Source organism: Canis lupus, chromosome 23, assembly GCF_003254725.2.
Source record: "Canis lupus dingo isolate Sandy chromosome 23, ASM325472v2, whole genome shotgun sequence".
NCBI lineage: Eukaryota > Metazoa > Chordata > Mammalia > Carnivora > Canidae > Canis > Canis lupus.
Window position 1 is genome coordinate 35,854,573 of NC_064265.1, and position 17,226 is coordinate 35,871,798.

Below are 17,226 nucleotides of genomic sequence, written 5' to 3' on the forward strand. Positions count from 1 at the left end.
TGATGCAAGACTCAATCCCAGGACCCTGGGATCATGACCTGAGCCGAAGGCAGATGCTTAATTGTCTGAGCCACCCAGGCGCCCTATTTTATTTTTTTAAGATTTTATTTATTTGAGAGAGTGAGCGAGCAAGCGAGGGAGCACAAGCAGGGGGAGCAGCACAGGGAGAGGGAGAAGCTCAGCAGGGAGTCCGACGTGAGGCTCGATCCCAGGACCCTGAGACTATGACCTAAGCCGAAGGCAGATGCTTAACCCACTGAGACACCCAGATGCCCCTGAGCAGATTTAAAAGATGAATTTCATGGTCTGGATACGGTTCGATCTACAGGGGGGAAGGGAGAACAGACGGCTTCTCAACTTCCTTCTAGCTAGGGCATGCAAACTATTATACAGAGAAATATTTCCAAATTAAAACAGAAAGACAGGCACATTTGTAATTTAACTCATAGCAGTTGTACATGCAGTTCGTGTCATGTATTCTCCAGTTAAAGGAGCTCATCAGTCAAGAGATTTTGTCTGACCTTGACCTTCTAGCCTTTTTCAGTGCACAGAATAAAATAATATTGATTTCTGTCTTCCTTATGAATGAAAAGACATGATTCTAAAGAATCTAAAGGAAATACCAAGTGTACTCCAGCAGTTAAGTATGTTGGAAAACAGGTTGGAAATCCCACTGCAATTGGCTGAATAATGTCACCCAAAGATACCTCCTCCTAATCCCTGGATCCTGTGGATATTGCCTCATTTGGGAAAGGGTCTTTGCAGATGTTTGACTAAGGCTTGTGAGATGGAGAGATTATCCTGGATTGTTTAGAGGGCCCTGAATGCAAGCACATGGATCCTTCCGAGGGAGGAAAAGGGAGATTATGAACACACACAGAGAAGGCCACGTGAAGATGGAACAGAGAGGGATTTGGAGATGCTGCCCTTGAAAACTGGAGTGATGCACAGGCCCAGGAGTATGAGCAGCCATCAGAAGCTGGAAGAGGCAAAGAACAGATCGCTCTGAACAGGTCCCCTGTGAAGGGAATGCAGTCCTGTTGGCACCTTGATTTGGGCCTTTAAACTGATTTCTGATTTTGGTCTCCAGAACTGTGAAAGAATACACTGCTGCTGTTTTAAGCCACCACATTGGTGATAATTTGTTACAGTAGCCCTAGAAAATTAAACACACTCACAGAGGGGCTAGAGGGAGAGTTTCAGTCTTTACAAAAACCATCCCAAACACTCAATGGTTTTTTCAATGGCATTTGGCAGAATTGAACTTCCTGTCTCCAGCAAGCAGGGCAAGAGACTGCTGGAACTCAGAACTCAGGTCCCCCCTGAAGCATGAGTTAGGAAAAGCGGTAGCCTTGCTTCTGCATCCTTGGGGACAGTTCTAGGCAATGTCCCTTCCCAAAGCAGGGTGCTAAGTACATGAAGAAAACATGTCTAGTTCTTAAAGCAAAAATGTGAATGGGGAAGTGTGAAGGGGGTACCAAGGATTTAAGAGATTTCCTATAAATTAGCCTCAGAGCTCAGAGAGGGCTGTGCTGGTGTGTATATGTCAGGGGAGCACATCTTTAAACAAATGCATTGTAATTATTAATAAACATGGCCAGATGCCTGCAAGCATATGTTACAATGCTGTTCTCTGAGGGTTTATCTGTAATAGTGAAAAATTAGAGACCCAAATGTCTACCAACAGGAGAATGGTTAAGTCTCCAATGATACTACGCAGCAATTAAAGAATAACATAATTCTACACATACTGACATTAGAGGTTATGAATGAGTAAATGTTACATAAGAAAAAAGGGCAAGTTGCAGACAGTATTATGGTGTTCTCATTTTGGTTAAACAAAGCTATCTATGTTGCTGTAATACACAAAAATCTATAATACAATGTATAATACATAATTTCCAATTATATGTAAATATATAATTATATGTATATAATTATATAATTATATATTTTTATAATATATTTATATATGATAAAAGCCCCTCTGTACATGTGTACATCCCCTGGATGTACACTGCAAATAGAAGGTTTACACCTCTGAGAAAGGGGAGGGTTGTTGCAGGGACAGCGGGAGGAATGGCCAGACTAGGACTTCTTTAATGAATGAGCTTTCTCTCTAAGCGTGTACTCCCTTTTTTTTTTTTTTTAAAGATTTTATTTATTTATTCATGAGAGACACAGAGAGAGAAGCAGAGACACAGGCAGAGGGAGAAGCAGGCTCCTGGCAGGGAGCCTGATGTGGGACTCGATCCCTGGACACCGGGATCACACCCTGAGCCTAAGGCAGATGCTCAACCACTGAGCCACCCAGGCGTCCCTCCCTTTGTAGTTTTAAGAAAGAAAAAGTGGACTCCGAGAACCTTGCCAGTGTCCGGTAAACAGCGAAGGCTCTGAGGAACCGCATGCCCTAGGAGCGGTGTGCTGCAGGCGGTCTTCAGACATTGGCTGGAGCTTCTGGAGGCTGCCTGGAAGCCAGCTAATGTTGCAGGGCCAGAGGCAAAAACCTTTTATACCAGGCGCCCTAGTGGGGCTTCCATGTTTTTATTTAAAGAAAACAAGAAAGGCACAGTAAGTAGACCAAAGTCCCCAGCAAGGGTGTCTTTTGTCTCTTCCACAGGAGTAGGACCAGGCCACTGTTCACCAACTCAGTGGTTTACACCAAAGCCAAGGGAAATCTGTCTTTTGAACACTTTTTCTGTGAAATTCTGCATGAGGCTGTTTCTAAAGGTTTTCATGTCTCCTGGAATGGTAGTTTTCTCACCAGGCGAGCACACAATCCCTGTGCTTGCTACTGAGCACAGCTCTCCTCGTGCTGGTGAGCCGCCCAGCAAGATGGCAGGCCCTAGGCCTTGAAAAAGGACCCTCTGAGCCTCCCCCATCAGAGTACACCCCAGAGTACACCCAGCCACGTTCCATCACATATGAAGGCAGAGCTAGCTCTTGGATCAAGAGAGTCTCCCAGGTACCTGTGTACTGGAAATGTTGTTTTGGATTCATGTACCATCAGGCTGTGCACCAAAATGGCATTACTACAGTTAGGGGAAATATACACGGGTCTCACACTATTCGAATCAGGGGTACTGAAGAGATGAATGGGAGTGGTCTCAGAACCCCAAAGCAAAGATGAAGTTTCCAGATAAGAAATGACAAGCACAATTCTCTTTCAGATAAAAGCAGGGGCGTGGGTCACTTCTATCTCAAACACATGCTATGGGACCTTGAAGGAAACAGGTCTCTGCAAAGACTTGTTAAGGGATGGCTCTTAAGTGAAATTACTGCTTTTGGCGGAATGAAAGGAATTAAGCCTCTTTCTCCCCCACGTAACATGAAGTGCTTATTTTTCAAGGTATGCTTCTCCAAGATTTGCTGCAAATCTTTAAAAGTCATGACATTTTATGATTCCTTATTACAAATTTCAAGAAAGACTTTCATCTCCTGTATTTTAAAGAAACTGTTGCAAAAACGAAGATTGGAAGCTGGATTTTTCCTTAAGCAGAGGGAATGCCATATCTAGACAGCCTATGCTTAATCAAAATATTGCGTCCTGTTGGTTTTGTGTTTCCATGTGCAGAGTGTTAACATCTGGTCAACCCCCACCCCCATTTTATAATTGAGGAAACAGAGGACCAGAGAGGTGAAGTCACTTATTCAAAGTCACACAGGAAGATAATAACAGAGCTAGAATTGGGAGCTTGGGCTGAGACTTCTATCACACTGTGACACTGCCTTATAAACCAAGCTCTTTGGTTATAGAGATTTTTAAGTTTTGTCCGAGGAATGCATTGTGACACATAAGCTGCATCACTAGGCCTAATGAGACTGGCACCATGGGACAAGTGCAGAGGATGCGGGAGATAATAAATTCAGAGAAATAAGGTTGGAAGGAACCTGGAGCCACTTTCTTACTCCATTTCCCTTCCTAGAGGCAGAAGTCACTGACATCATTCCAGGAGAGAAGTATCTTATTTCTAAAAGCCTTCAGGGAAGATTTCATAATTTCAACTTACAAAAAGGAATATCTGATTTCCTCTCAATAGCAGGATCCAAGAAGTAACCATATAAAACCACTGCATAGGCTCTTACACAAAAAAACATAAAATGCTCCTCACCCCAATGCCTCAGAAGTGATTATTTAAAATCACCCTCCAGAGGCACCTGGATGGCAGAGCTGGTTAAGCATCTAACTCTTGGTTTCAGCTCAGGTCAAGATCTCAGGGTCATGAGACTGAGCCCCAAGTCAGGCTCTGCAGTTAGCACAGAGTCTGCTTAAGACTCTCCCTCTCCTGCTCCTCCTCCCTGCTCTCTCTTTCTAAAATAAATAAAATCCTTTAAAAAAATAAAAAATAAAAATAAAATCACCTTCCAATTTAGTCCTACTTAAACATTTCTATTGTGACAGGAAAACATTTTGGAAAATAGGAAGATCATAGGGATACCATGAAACCCTACATATGCTTTTTGTAGGAATTTGTAAGAACATTGGAGACTCACTCAGGCCTGGTTGCATGAAGAACTTTGACAGAAATGATAATATATAGAGGCCAGCAGAGCAGAGAACATTTTTAACATGAAAGTATCTGAGTTAGAAACCATGTAACGGCTCCTACTGTATGACTGGCACCTCTAAGCTTTGTAAAAAGTCCCATTTTTTTTTGCAAAGCAGTTTTTACAGCAAGCCTTAGATCAAGAAAGTACATTTCTAAGTAATGTGAAGGGGAAAAAAAATAAAAACAAAATAGATTAAAAACTCTATCAATAATTCCACACATATTCCTGCCAAATGATCCAAAAGCCAGAGGTTATTCTGAGAGGAGGAAGTCTGCCTAACATCCGTGATATTAAGAGAGGGAAAGCTAATAACGTGTGGCACTTCATCTGAAGACAAACCTGCTGACCCATTGCCAGTGGCTTTGGACTGCTTTTTGATGAGTGATGATGGGATTCTGGGCTCCTGAGAATGTACTTTCTCCTGAGAATGTACTAAAGGGGTGTACTTCCAAGGCAGCTGCTGGAGATAAGGTGGCCCAAGTCTGTGGCTCAGAGCAGGCTGTCTGTGCGGGGACCTGGCAGGTCTGCGGACTGTGACCACCAGCCTCAGGGTCTCAGGCTCTGGGCAATGGTGCAAAATGCCCTTCCTTAACCCCTCTCCTGGTCCCCATGACACCATCCTCCTAATGGCCTATTAAATCTTCTCATAGCCATGCCTCAGTGCTCTTGTTCCAGGCATTTCTCATCCGCTGTTCCAAAGCAATTGTTTCTCTGAATACCCCCAGCCCCAACCCTCCCCTGGTATTCAGGAATTACCCATCCAGTGACTGATGGGCTAGAGGCCACATCTTCTGTTCTTCACAGAACAGAGGAACAGAGCCCTCTGCAGCCCGATCTGGACCTGGATATGGAGGCCAATCCTGGATCTGTGTCCAACCCTCACCTTCCACCCAGCTCCAGGTCAGAGGGAGAAAGGTCAAGGGCCTCAGTTAGAGCCCCGAAAGCCCAGGCTGGAAGCAATGCTGGGAGGAACCATACCTGGAGAAGATGGGCACCATGGGCTCTGCCCCCACCAGCTAGTGCCCAGCCCTGGTGTGGGGCCATGGGAGATTCAGTAGCATCTCAGCCCAGAGGCAGGCCATGGCTACTGGAAGAGCACCTGAGCCAACAGCCGTAACCCAGTGAAGAGTGAAGTATGGGTACTCACAGAATGCAAGGAAACTAAAAAAAAAAAAAAGAACTCAAAAAAAAAAAAAAAAAGAATGCAAGGGAACCCAGGAGTGAGGTTCAATGGCTCTGAGTACAGGAGCCAAGGAAAGCACTTGAGCAGGACATTATCAGTACTAAACATTTATGGTGGCATGGATGCTCTTGCTTTATACATATTCTTTTTTTTAAAAAAAAGATTTTATTTACTCATGAGAGACACACAGAGAGAGAGAGGCAGAGACACAGGTGTTGGGAGAAGCAGGCTCCGTGCAGGGAGCCCGATGTGGGACTCGATACTGGAACTCCAGGATCATGCCCTGAGCCAAAGGCAGATGCTCAACTGCTGAGCCACCCAGGCGTCCTGACATATTATTTCATTTTGATGCTGTTATTCCCATTTTGCAGATTAGGAGGAGGCTGGGGCTAGAAAAATGAACTAATTTTAATTTGTTCAAGGTTACACAGCAAGGAGGAGTGAGCTAGAATTTGACCCCACACCACAGGTTCTCAACCTGTCTTGCCTGGGAGTGCACCAGGTGACAACAGCACTTCTCATTTCTGCAAGGGACTGGGAGCACATGCTTAGGGGAGTGGCACAGCTCGCATTCTCAGGTCCCCAACAGCACAAGGTTTAAGTGGGACTGCAAACTTCTCAAAACCAAATTAAATTCCCTTTAATATTGAAAGCAAAAGTGAACAGATGCCCAGCAGTCCCTTTTCCTAGGAGAGGGGATCGAGATCCAATAAATTGCCAACCCTTCCCACCCTTGAGAGAGGGTGAGAACCACTGTGGAAGCAAATGCAGCTCTGCCTCTCCAACTGCAAACAGCTTTGGCTCCAGCTGTAGAAGTCCACAAGCAAATGCCATGAAAGAAAAACCTGAGCTTGATGTGCTTAACCAGTGAGAGATGCACATTCACTCAAGAGAGGAGTAAAAAGAATTCAAAGTAGAAAATGACTTTCATGATAAGCAGTTTTCCCCTATTTTATTGAAACAATGGAAATATTAAAGGAATGGACACTTACAGGGGGAAGAAATGCCACATGTGCCATGTAAGGAATCACTATTTCATAAATGTCACCATATTAGTGTTTTTCTAGCATTTCCTATGTCTATTCCATTTTATAAAAATACTTACGCTTGGATTAAAAGGTTCCTAAGAGGTGATCCTGTAAATGAGACTTAGGGACGGCTGAAAAAAAATGTCACAAAAAACCTCACACCTTCCAATGGGTCATGGAATAATGCAAAAGGTAAGTGATATGGTTAAAAACCTCATTTGAAAAAAAAGAAGCTTGTTTAATTCAAAAATAATAGAAAACCATAAAATGCTCAGAAAATATAAAATGCTCATTGGAGTTGAAGCCATTATTTTCTGAGCAATCAAACGGATCATTTATCAGCAGGTTCTCGGATTCCGTTTTCCTCAATCAGAATCCTGCGTGCAATAAAGGCAGGCCGCACTTGTGACCCCAAAACCCTTTCTCCTTCTGTATCCGCACCCCTGAGAGAATCCTCTTTTCAGCCTGACCTCTCCCTCTACTCCCTTCCTCGCCTCTACTTCCTAAGGTGAGTTTCTGGCCTCTGTCTGGGGCCTGGCACCCCGGTACCCCTGTTCACCACCTCCTGAAACTCAGCCTGCCATGATGCACTGTTTCTCCACAAAAGTGGCTCCTCACCCCATGTTTTCAACCCAGTCAGTGTCACCATGGAGTGGAAGCACTTTCTGAATAGGATCTTCCTCCTCTATGCCTGAGACCAACATCCTTCTTCTAAGTACCCAGGAGGAGCTTAATAAATGTTTGCTGAATAAATCCAGGCATCTGGCCAGGAGCCACTTGCTTCCTTTCCGTCCCTGGACCTCTTCTCTCTACCTGGAATGCTCCCATCCATATCGTCTCCTCCAATTCTCCATAAATGAACAGCACCATTGTCCAGTTGGTTGTGTGGTAGTGAGTCTGGCCCCCTTTAGGAGAGGATGTCCTAAAACTCATGTAGCACTGAATCCTATACACTCTGCTTCCTCGCTCGTTCTCTGACCTCCCTTCTCATCCTCTCTGTAATGCAGGACCCTGGCCTTCCTCCCACCTGTGGGGCCACGTCCTCACAGAGGTGTCCTGCTCCCCACTCCCTGGTGTAGCCTGGTCTGGCTGCACACTGCAACTCGTCCCTCCCTGGCTCCCCTCTGTCCTCTGGCTTTCTGTTAAGGCAGAAAGGTTGCCCCATAAGCTTTTGCTCCTAGGAGTGAGTCTTTGGCCCCAGCCCAGCAGTCACCTGGCACCCAGGTGCCACAGAAGCTCTCTTGCCTAACCCTGGCTGGCTGGTAGAGCAGAAACCAATGGTCAAAGCAGGGAGTCAATCAAAAAAGGTCTAGGCAAACTTTTGCTTTAAATTAAACCTATACAGGTAAGTGATTTGATGCAGGACCTACGCTTTGTTTTTGGAGCAGGGACCAGCGCTTCACAAACCCTATCGGGTGGTGACAATTCCCCATTCCAGGTCTTTTAGGTGGAGGGCACCTGAAGGTGTACAGGAAGACCACGAGGATGGAATCGGTCTTGACTTTCAGACTCCCCTGCCTCTGCCACCACCAATCTTGAGTCCAGTTCTTTCCTCAACACCCCACAGGATGCAGGGGTGGGGGGGGTGGGGCACTGTCACCTTTTCAAGTCTCTTCAAAGCACCCATGACTCAAGAAACCCCACTCTTCCCTTTTATACTCACAATCCATCGGTGTTTGTAATATTTAATGTTTAATAAAGTTAGGTGTACTTACTAAGTACAATGGGCTCAGACACATTCGAGAAGCAACACGGCTGACCGGTCGGCAGAGCACGGACTCCCGGGCCTGCGGGGCTGGGCCATGCGGACAGCTGAGCGCATGTGGGCAGCGTACACACCTGCCACCCCCACCAGATTACGGACTCCAGGCCCAGAGAGCCCGGCCCAGCTCCCTGTGTTTATGACCTCAGTCTAGCACAGGACCGGAGCATAATCTGGCCTTGGGAAAGGCTGGCTGAATGGAGAAATGAGGCCCCTCACACACCAGCCCTTCCCCAGCTCCAGAGACTCTTCTAGCAAATCCCAGCTGCCAGATACTTCCCCTCCCTACTCGGACTCACTCACCGCCCATCACATAGTCAGCCGTGTGGCCTAACTCAGACCCAGATGCAGGGGACCAGGGGCACTCTCCAGTCCAGCCTCACGGTTCTCAGGTCAGGGAGATGGAGACAAGCTAAGAGATCTGGCCAGGGGCATGTGTGACCGGCACTTCTCCCCCCACCTCCCAGTTTGGGCTCCTTTCCTCTCTTGTTCCTGGGTCCCAGGGGCTGGCAAAGCACATGGCACACGCAGAGTCCCATGATGGCATAGCCCAGCCAAGGATGGCTCTGGAACATCCCCACTCTGCCTCAGTGGCTTATAGGTGAGACCCTTAGGGTGGCAATCACACCTGCCCCTTCTTCCTCCTGGCTTGGGGCATGCGAGATACCTGATTAGCTTCAGCAAGTTAACGTGCAGATAAGAATTAAGTCAACTTCAAACCACGGACCTAATTTAAATGTAAACCTTGCACTCCTACTGACCCAGGAGTCTGGAACTGACTCAGAATAAGTGCGGTGATGAGAAAGCCCCCCGCTGGCCGACGTGCCCACTCACTAGGCAGAGAGCCGGACTCCGGCTTACAGAGCCATGGCATAAACGGACATAAACTTGCTTCCTGGGCTCACAGACATTTCGTTAAAAAGACTGACCTCTTTTTCATGCTGAAAGCATTTGTGTGGTCTTCAATCCTTGCAATTCCATCACAGAAATAAGATGCAAAGCAGTGAACGTACTGCTGTCCTGATTGTGGTACCGAGGCACGCAGAATGTAAGACAGAAGAGAAACCATGAGGTCTCTCAGGCCAGTTTTGCTTTTGACTTGAAAACCGGGCAGGCCCACCTCCTGATCTGCCCCTTCGTTTATCACCAAAATGAACATGGACAGAGAGGATCCAAACATTCCCGCGGGCTGTGCAATGCACTGTGGGATTTATTTTACCCATGGCTATGTGATAACTGTGTGTTTTTTTTTTAAAAAAGATTTTATTTATTTATTCATAAGAAACACAGAGAGAGAGGCAGAGACACAGGCAGAGGGAGAAGCAGGCTCCATGCAGGGAGCCCGATGTGGGACTCGATCCCGGATCCCAGATCGTGACCTGAGCCGAAGGCATTTGCTCAAACCGCTGAGCCACCCAGGCGTCCCATAACTGTGCTTTTTTAAGACAAATTTGAAAACTGTTCTGGGGTACCTGGGTGGCTCCATCAGTTAAGGGTCTGACTTTGGCTCAGGTCATGATCCCAAGGTCCTGGGATCGAGGCTTCTCCATCTCCCTCTGCCTGCTGTTCCCTCTGCTTTTGCTCACGCTTTATCAAATAAATAGAATCTTAAAAAAAAAAAAAAAAAAAAAAAACTGTTCCAAACTCCACTGCCATTAATAATCCCTTCCTTCTGTAAACATCAGTCGGCACCTGCTATATACCTAAGAGTATGCCAGGAACCAAGGAGACAGCAGGATAAGCTACCCACTGCCTATAGATTTCACCTATTTTTTGTAAGGAGGCGGATGGGTTGACCAACGTTCACAGCCCAACGTGGTAAGTAAGAACTGGCATAGATAAAAAGAGAGGGAGCCTGTGTGCACAGAGGAGTATCTCCCGCCCAGCCAGGCTGGGGAAGGATGCAAAAGGAGTATGAAAGTGTTCCAGGAAGAGGCAATAGGTGTTTTGGGTTTTGAAAGATGAACAGGAGGTTAGGCAGGTAAATCAGCTGGGAAGAGATAACAGCATCTGCAAAGCCTCAGCCTGTGGGAGGCCATGGGTGTGTGTGTGTGTGTGTGGATGGGCTGCAAGAAGGTCAAAAGAGTAGCCAAGATGGACGGAGGGAGGGTATGACAAGGTTCACCACCGCCAGGTTGCCAAGGGCCTTGTATTCTATATTGACAAGATCAAACCTGATCCTGATGGTGGTGGCTGGGGAGCCCCAACATGATTTTACACAGGGGAGTGATCAATCCACAAACGATCACCTAAGGGCCCCTGAACAGCTGAGCAGCATCCAGGGACGTCTTCCTTTATTTGCTGCTCTTGAGGCAACAGAACTTAAAAGCCTCATTAGCAGGCAGGTCTCCCAACAAACAACTAAGCCTCTTTGCCTTCCATAATGCCCTCTTTGAGGCCACAGCTACTTTCAACTGCATTCTAATTTCAAGAAGTGATAAACATATGCTCATGTTTCCATTTACAAGTTTTTGATTATCAGCCTGGCATTGTAGCTGCAAATTACCCATTTTCTATTATAATTATTTTTACTTCTCTGGATGAAGAAGGAAAAGAAGCACTTTTAAATTACTGAAGTGCCTGAGCCACAGAGGGAGGGAAGAATTAAGCACTGCTGCAGCTTTTGCCAATGGCAATATAATAGCAAGAGTTTGAAAAATGGAACGCAAGTTGGTGGGCTGTGTCAGACCAGACCTTCTGGAGAGGTACATTTGCTCACCATGAGCAGTTTACCTAAAACCGGGCCCAGACTGCAGCAAACTAGGGGAGAGCTCAGCTGGGGCAGACCTGCTGCCCCAAGGGCTCTCCGCAATGATTTCTTGAAGACTGCATGCTTTAGGTGACAGGCACAGCCCCTGTACTCTCGGGCACAAACACTTGCTTTTTCTGCTTCTAGGAGGAATTTTTAAAAGATGGGATTGTCACTAGTCAGATGCATTCGAGTGACTATGGCCATACTATGACTGGAATTCACAAGGATGCAGCCACAGTCACTGGCATCGCTGACCCCTCTCCCAAACCAGATGCAGCACAGAGCTTTGTCTGGCTGTCTTTGTGTTCCGGCCTGGGCTGGCTGGGACGGGGATGAGGAAGCATCTTGGCAATGGGTGGGAGGCAATGAATTCAGGTCACTAACTGAGGTGAAGAGGATGCTAGCACGCAAAGTTGCATGCCTACTGGCAGCTTAATGTCCCATTTAATTGGCATGTAACATTAATTGACAGAGTAGCATGTAAATGAGAACGCGACCAGTGGCTTTGTAGCTTGGAAGGTGCTGTTGGTGACTTTGTTTTAAAAGCATAGCTTGGATGAGCTAAAAAGTTTTAATATTGCAATGACTTGCTCATCAAGAAACTGTGCCAATCCTTGGGTGGCTCAGTGGTTGAGCATCTGCCTTTAGCTCAGGTTGTGATCCCGCGGTCCTGGGATCAAGTCCTGCAACAGGCTCCCCACGGGGAGCCTGCTTCTCCCTCTGCCTATGTCTCTGCCTCTCATGAAAAATGAATAAAATCTTAAAAAAAAAAAAGAAAAAGAAAAACCATGCCATCATCCAAATTCCTAACATCTTCCATGAGCAACTGTGCTCAGTCTTGGGGACAAGGGTATGGACAATGCCTGCTCTCAAGGCACTCACTCTAGAGGGGGGTCAGGCATGGGAAAAAACCAACAAGTAGATACTTAAATGTTCAGAATGCCATTTGTGGTCAAAGCAAAAACTCTTATCATTGTAGCTGTGGAAGTTCTAAATATTGTGCTCTCTTCACATTTTAAATCCTCATAGATGACAATAATTAACTATCGCAGTAAATCAATAACAGTAACAATGAAAATAGCTAAAAGTTACTGTTTGAGGCATTTTTTATGCACTAGGCACTTTTTAGGTCTACTAACTCCTATTTTCGCAGCACATCTACTGTGCCTGCTACTACACTGCCTTTTGTGTATCTTTAATCTTCGCCAACACTGTACAGAGAAGTATTACCATTTTGTTTCTGATGAGGACACTGAAACCTGGGGCTCTGAGGCTCAGGGCTTGGCCAAAGATGTGAGGCTGGAAGAAGCAGAGCAAGGACAAGCTCCTGTCTGATCACAAAGTCCAGGTCATCTCACTCCCCACTGCCTTTGAAGGCTCAGAAACCAAGAGGGGCTCAGACTGCCCTTCCATGCAAGCCCCAGGCTCTTTGGTATTCAAGATGGGCTCATTCACTTTTGCAGGAAACAATAGATGTAATCAGCATATTAACCATCCTTTAGACATCAATCATAAATTCTTCCCTCAAGAGTAAGTAAATTGCTCTCCTCCTTTCTGTGTCTCTCAAGATCCTTGCATGAGTAAGGAAAGGTAAGAGCAGATTAGCGTGCAGGTGCTCTTCCCTCCACAGCAAAGGCAAGGGGGCTTCCACTCAAGCAAGGGTGCATCATAAGGGTGCGTGTGTGTGCTCCATGAGGAGTGGGGTGGGTAGCAGGGGGTGTTATACAGGAGCATATGCTACAGAGGATCTGTGGGCGCTTCTGTGGTGGGGAGTCTGCCGTGGAGGTGGGTCTCTGGTGTGTCTCAGAGGGAGGTGTGCTGTGGATGTGGGGAGGGTCAAGCGTAGGTGATAGAGATGTACTGCATGGTGTGTGGTGGAAATCATGTTGGTGGGGGGGATGTTTCAGGGGGGTGATGCTGTGGGTGTATATCATGAGATGGGCCATGAGGGTATACTGTAAGGTGTGACCTGGGCGTGGTGTTGGGATTGTGCTGCGGGATTACAGCGTGGGGGCGAGGGGCTGTGGAGCTGTGTCACAGGTGAGCTGTGCTGTATCATGGGGGTGTGCTGAGGGTATGGAGGACCCAGCAGGTCCCTGGTCAGTGCTGGGGGCCCCCTAGAGAACCCACTACCAGGCCTGAGAAGGCTGCCCTTGCCACTGCCCCTGCCTGATTCCCATGATGGTAAGCTCATGCCCCAGCATCCCAATTTTCCCCCAGCCACATCTGGGCTCAGGATATCCAGTGAGGTACTGGGGCAGTAACAGGAGCCCAGGAAGCCCCTTCTCTTCCTCACTCACTCCTACCAACCTTTGGTGGCAGGGTCCAGCTGGTGTTTGCAGGTCACATCTCCACAGCCTCTGCACGGCCCCTCTCCCCAGGGCTCCCAGTCAAGGCAATGCTCCTGAGGACCCTCCAGGTCACAGCACGGGTGAAGGAAGGAAAGGCCCTCTGCTTTCACCTCTTATCTGGGCCCAGCACAGGGGAGCCACACTGCTTTCCTAATCCAGCAGCCTCTCTTAAGGACCGCAGTCCTTCCCTCCTGGTTCCCCCTCTGGTCCTCCAGCCTGTCTTCCACAGGAGCCTCCTTGGCAAGACCCACCAGAGTGGCAATTGTTAGAAAGCTCAGGCATGTGGGAGGAACGCTTGTTTATTGTTCTGAAGGTATATGCCCATTTCCCCCCAGTCTTTAATGTGAAAGCTTTTCAAGCATGCTGCAAAGTTGAGAGAATTTTAAAATGAACACCTGGATATCCCCCACCTAGAGTCTACCACTAATGTCTTATGATGCTTGCTTTGCCACATGTCTACCCCTCTATCCATTCGTCAATCCACCTTAATTTTTTGATGCCTTTCAAAGTAAGATGCAGACAGCAGTGCACGGCTCCCTAAATGCTCTGGCATGCATATGATTAACTGGAGTTCATTAATTTGCTCAGTGTTTTTTTTCTTTTTGAACATACAATCAAATAAATGCACACATCCTGAAGGTCACCATTCAACAAATTTTGACACGTGCATGCACTCACATAACTTCAAGGCTTAGGAAGATACAGAACATCCTATCACCTTAGAAAGCCTTCCTCTCCTGTCCCTTCGCACTCAATCTCCCTGTCCCCCTTCCCCTAAGCAACTCCAATTCTGAATTTTTCCACCATAGATGAGTCTTGCTCTTCTATGTGTTAGAACTCTAAATATAAATGGGATCATATAGTGTCTAGTCTTGGCTGGTTTTGGCTCAGGATAATGTCTGAGATTCACCCAAGTGGCTGTGTGCAATAGTAGTTTGTTTCTTTTCTTTGCTGAGCAGTATTCCATTCCTGGGCTACACCATGGTTTATGGATTCTTCTAGATGATCTCCTAGTTTCTTGTGGCCAGAAGATCAGGTGTATTCAGAGGTGGCACAACCCTACCTGACCTAAGAGAGGGTGAAGGACAGAAATAATACATTCCATCACCCTTATGAAAAATGTAAAAAGTACAGTTCCAGAACACAGACTCCAAAGTGTGATGGGATGTAAGAGGAGTGCAGGCAAGAACTTGTTATGTGTTTACAGGCATGTCCCTTATCCAGCCTGTGAAACTAGTTTTCCCATAGGAAGGCGACATATAGTTTGCTTTTTAAATGAATGAATTTACATGACAAAACTTCATTTAAATCAGTATTAAATATACAAGGAGTTAAGATATGGACAAAATCATGACCCTTGTATACAGATTCCTGAGGTGTAGGAAACAGTCCCGAGAGCAGGATACAGTCGATCCTGGATGCACATCAAAATCACCTGGGACTTTTAAAAACACTCACGCATAGGTCCCACCTCCAGAGCCTCTCATATAATTGGCTGAGGTGTACGCGAGCATTGGTAGGTTTAAGAAGCTCCGCAGTCAATGCTCACATGCAGCTGGGATGGAAAGAATGATCTGGAAAGCTGCCGTTCTCCAAGTGCGGTCCCTGGGCTGGCAGTATCAGCATCACTTGGGTACCTATTGGACATGCAAATTCTTAGACCCCACTCCAGACCTCCTGAATCATTAACTGGAGCTGGGGTCCAGCAACCTGGTTCTTCACAAGTCCTCCAGGTCGGTGTGATACAGCTCAAGTTTGAGAACTACAGCTCAATGGTGGGACAAACCCTAAAAGCAGCCCTCACCTAGCTCCCGAGACCGACGTCTATGCTGTCATGGTACCAGTGCAGCCAAGGTTAGCCAGCTCTGCTAGACTTAGCTCCCAGGAAGCCCTTCTCTTCCCTGAGACAGATAGAGTGGGGTGGGCAGAGGCCAGGTGGTAAGCAGCTGTTGACCAATTACCAAGGGGATGACATCCTGGCGCCCACCGTGTCTTAACCTCAATTAATCCACAAGCCAGTTAATCAGCCCCCAGAAAATCCAGTGTTGACTATAATTTTATTTTCACCATGATTTTTGATTATCACTGACCTCCTTCCACTCCATTACCCTTGTTAATTGAGAATTGACTATGCAGTTAAAATGAATGTTTCCTCCACTAACAGAGCTGTACCAGATTCACCTTAAAGTCCCTTGCAGCTCAAAAAATGTGATGAGTCCACGGATATATTGATCTGATACAATTCATTTCACCAAGAATTTATGAAATTACCACTCAGAGGTCACCTATTATGTGTTCATATGTCCAAAGGCTTACAGGAAAGAAATCGAGTTTTAGTTGAAGAATAACACTGTATTTAGAGAGCGAGAGCAGTGCTTGGCCAAGACTGCTCAGTAGGTTAGTAGCAAGACTGCTAACCAGTAGGTTAGCAGTGAGGTCTGTATTAAAAGATGCCCAACACAGTTCCACAGATTTGGCAAAGTCCTTGGAAACATAAACATTGAGAAGATAAGACACTCCGGGGGCTGCTCCTCTTCACCGGCTGGCTGTTTTGATAAGGAAAAAATAAAAAGAAAGAGGAGGCTAACAGGAGATCAGGAACCTGATTATCTAATCCAACGCTAAGTTTGAAAAATGAACTTTCATGTAGAACCCAAAAGATTACAGAATTTGCCAAAGAAAATGTGCTAGGGAATGTGCAGTGACAATGGAATTCCTAGTAAGTAGCATGTACCATGAGAACATGCTTGACAAAACACCACAGTCCTTTTCTGTAGGATAACACAGCGAAGGGATAACGCCACTATGAAGGAAAAATCACCCTGCCTGTGGAAGGACAGTCACACACTGCGGGGAGTCCTTCAGTGATCACGCATTAAAGAGGCCTCGGCCAGCTGTCTCTTAGTTACTTGACTCAGCACTGACTATAAACAGCTCGACCAAAGCAACTGCACAACTGGGAGGGTCAGAACCAGGTCCTATAATAGGACTTCCTCTCCAAGCTGGCTCCTCCTCCAAGGACTGTCCCCACCAGGCCCTGTCACGCCTCTCTACCTCTGCCCCCAAGCTTGTCCCTACCACTGTGGCTCATTTATCTGTGGGTCTCCAGAGTGCAGAGCTATGTCTAATTTAGCTTGAGACTGAGTACATCCTAAGGGCTCTGTGAATGATTTTTATGGAAAAAAAACAAAACAAAACAAAACAAAAAAAAACAACTTTTTTTTTTTTATACAAAATTACCACATACAGAGAAGTAGACGGAACAGCATAATGAACTGCGACACAGAGGTCTCCAAATGGTCATTAACACATTTCCATGTTTACTTCATCTTTTTTCCCCTGGAAGCATATTAAAGCACATTATAAAAACCATGACATTTCACCTCTAAATGCTTCATGACATTTCACCTCTAAATGCTTCAAAAATAAATAATGCTTCAAAAATAATTTCCTACTAAAAATAGGAGAGTTTCTTATTTATCCGTAATATGATCACGCCTGATAAAATTAACAGTAATTAAAAATCTGCTATCATCTAACAGCAGTCTGAAGGTCAGTATATGCCTTCTGAAGAAAGTAAAGGTGGACGCGGTTGCGGT

General features: G+C 46.2%; 1 protein-coding gene across 15 annotated transcripts in view; it reads right to left on the bottom strand.

Moving 5' to 3' along the window:
* The window catches only part of NMNAT3 (nicotinamide nucleotide adenylyltransferase 3), a 114,578-nt gene that overhangs the window by 81,735 nt on the left and 15,617 nt on the right, over positions 1-17,226 (bottom strand). Inside the window, exon 1 of one of the 15 annotated variants that reach the window (XM_025448816.3) lies at positions 8,478-8,605. The exons of the other annotated variants lie outside the window; for them this stretch is intronic. The gene's annotated coding sequence lies outside the window, so the exon portion shown is untranslated. Of the gene's footprint in view, positions 1-8,477; positions 8,606-17,226 lie in introns of those variants that run through there. 15 annotated transcript variants of the gene reach the window in all.